The sequence below is a fragment of the Neolamprologus brichardi genome, chromosome 7 (assembly GCF_056152115.1).
Source record: "Neolamprologus brichardi isolate AB-2024 chromosome 7, ASM5615211v1, whole genome shotgun sequence".
Taxonomy (NCBI): Eukaryota; Metazoa; Chordata; class Actinopteri; order Cichliformes; family Cichlidae; genus Neolamprologus; species Neolamprologus brichardi.
Genome location: NC_142110.1, coordinates 69,748,159 through 69,751,684, shown reverse-complemented (window position 1 = coordinate 69,751,684; position 3,526 = coordinate 69,748,159).

The window sequence follows — 3,526 nt, the reverse complement described above, 5'->3', positions numbered from 1 at the left end:
CGGTAAGACACAAGGGATAGGGGAGCATATCCCTTATATTGCTATATACTCCCCCTAATATAATCCTATATAAACATCACAAATGCTACTGTTTGTATATGCATTATATATTTGAACAAAAATCAAAAGTCCAACAAGTGATTATAAATGAGCAGTCTGTTATAATTGAAAGCAAAAAGTTCTGTCATATATTTCTGTAAATCTGAGATTCTGAACTATATATACATACAGATTACAGCTGGTAAGTAAATATTATAAAAGAATTCTCATTAACAGAGATATTATTGGGGTTATTAGAGTTGTCCTTATGGAGAAATGAACTAAACACTTACCAAGTGCTTCAGGGATGTGTGTGGTGGCCTTCTTGAGAAAATCAGTGATGTGGACAGGATCTACAAGCATTTCTAAAAGACACAGAATGTTTTTATGTTCCTGCATCTCCAGTCATGCTCATTCATGCTGCACGCAATGATGTAAATATAAAACAGGTTGTAGTTTAGACCTAATTTTTTTCAAAAAATTATTTTTTAAGGAAGAAGAACTGGCAATCAGTGCTTACAGTATATGAAAATGAATTGGATTGCCATTTTGAACTTAAATCTTACTTTCCAATCCAGAATACTAACCCTTTCAATTTATTTGTCCTACTTCCTAAACTTTCCAAGTTTACCAAGCTTAGTACTGAATATAACACATTCATGTGAAAAAAAATAAAAACTATCAATATACTAAATTTTGATAGTCTCATTTCCTTGACCATTTTAGTCTTTGTGTTTTTTGACTGTATAGTTCATTTTATCATTAGGTATCTTTAATTTGATTATTAGTTTGCTTATTGTTTAGATATTTTATGTTTTTTCTTTCTGCATTTGTATGTTTAGTTATGTGTTCCCACTGGTTAGTTGCTGGTCACGTCTCCTGTTTTTGGTGACATTTTTCTTTTGTTTAGTTTAACTTTTACCCCTCACTTTCAACCTACCACAGATGTAGACAATTTTGTTGTCTACATCTGTGGTAGATTCTCTCAGCTATCTTTACTTCCTTCTTACTTTGGAATAAGTAGCTTTGGTGTGCCACTGTTTCCTTGTGGTGACAAACTGTTTTGCTGCCTGCCTGTTTGTGCTACTCTACATTTCCTAGTTTCTGTTTACTTTCTATTTTGTACAATGTATACCCTTGCAGTGTACAAAATATGTACTTAAATACAATTTATACCTTATATTATAACATTTTGAGTACTCCTTCCTCACTACATCACAGTAATGACATTATGACATTTATAAATAATGTATTTATTACACATGCTAGGTAAAGACAGTGATGAATAAGTAGTAAAGTTGGATCTTACGTGATTTTTTGATCCGGATGTCTTGCCTGTGGGTTTGTAACTCCCTTCTGCTCTTCTTCATCTCCAACTGAAGTGCAAATAAAGTCCCCTTTAAAGCCTTACGGGAGGCTCTGACCTCTGGCAGTTGTGCATCAATTAGAAATTTCAAGAACACCCTCACATTTCCAATCCGAATCCTTTTGGTTGTCACGGCATGTTTATTCAAATAAGTTGTCCATCTAAAAAAGGCCCACAAACAAACACAAATCAGTAATCACTTTAGTATTATTGAGATTACTGGACTAAAATATCACAGATATTTGTAAAAATGTACTCAGTCAGTCTTTCTCTGTTGTCCATAAATGCAAACGTCATTGCAGGGACTTGATTGTGAGACATGAAATATGCCCAGGCACGGACATGATGGATCCGTTGTTTGGCATTTTCAACCTCCCTTTTACCTGTCCCACAAATGTGTTGAAACCAAGCATTCAGGACTTTCTCTATTTAAAATAAAGTGTAGTAACAACATAGCAATTAGAAGTGTCATGACAAACTGATGAGGTACAGAAAACATTCTTCTAATTCAAGTGGTTGACAATGATATCTGGAAGATATTGCTAATTAGTAGTATCTGTTTAATTAGCGGGATGTGACTTCCTAAATAGAACAACCAGATATACAAATTCACATTACACTACACAAGAAACAATATTATTGCCGAAGAATTCATACCAAATTTAGGAAGCCGGGCTGTTGGGTCACGTTTACTTCTTTCAGATTTCTGGCGCTTTGGGGGGCTGAGAGGTTTGAAGCCAAGTTTATCCTTAGTGGATTTCAGACTTTTCAGATTCGTTTCAGGAGTTGAAGTAACAAATCCAGTTCTTTGCACTTTTTGCAATTCTGATGTTGGACTTGAGCATCATCTGATTGATTGACAGGGGAATGGACTGAGCTGTCTTCTCTAATCTCCACACAATCTTCACTGCTATCACTTCGCTCCTCTTGATCACTGCTTTCAGTCAGCTGCTCTATGTCCAGTGAGGTCACCATTGGAGGCTGTGGATTTGAACGTCTGAGAGCTTTGAGGGCTTTCAGATTAGCCAATCGTTTCGCTGTCCTCATTACTTTCTTCTGATCTGATTTCTGAAAGGGTATAAACAATAGAACAGCAATGTTTGAGAAAGTTAGTGAAACATGTCACATAAGAATGCATTCTAATTTAACAATAAAATGTAAGCTATACAAAACACTCACAGTGGACATTTTCCAAGTGCTTGTCCAGTCTTATACGGCTTTTAGCTTTACATACTGGACAGTCCAGCCTGCCCCTGTAACTGCATATCACACCCATTTTGACAAATGTAACTACAACTACCACTTTAAATTGTTGCATTTTTTGTCATATACTGTATGACAGTGACTTACACTGTAAAGCAGTAATTTAGCAGTAAATGTAATTCTTCTTTGTTTACAACATGGTGGTATTTTTTTAAATGCTGCCCAACTGCAACATATGGAACAGAGCATATTGGGCATTCTGTCATCTGACGTGGCATTTTTCCTGTAGAGAAGAATACACATCAGAACAGCTGAATTATTTGTTGAATTATTTATAATTATTTGCCCGCAAATCTTCAAATTGAGGTGTACACTTCTCAGTACTTGACCAAATATTAAAGAAATTAAAAGAAAACCTTGACATAATAAAAAGTCTACCACTTTTAATAGGGGGATTAAAATAATTTGAAAGTCTTTAGTAAGTGTTTTTAAAGTTTTGATCAGGTATTATGTTTCTAAAGTTAGTATTTCCGCTAAAACAGTATTTCTGCAAAATCATAGTATTTCTGCTATGTTATAGTATTTCTGCCAAATCATAGTATTTGTGCCAAAGCATAGTAATGTAACATAGCAGAAATACTATGCCTTGGCACAAATACTATGAGTTTCTCAGAAATACTATGAAGTAGCAGAAATAGTATGATATGTATTCATATCATGATATGTATACTAGTATGTATGTATACTTATAAATTCATAATATAATTACAAACTAATTAAAAAAATTAGTTTTACTGGGGAAATGTGTTGTTTAAAATTTTAGTGTTATGTATTTAATTCTTGGAACAGTTATTACTTTGGATACAAGACTTTGAAGAATTAGGGAATCATATTTAAGGATTGGAAGAATTGGAAATT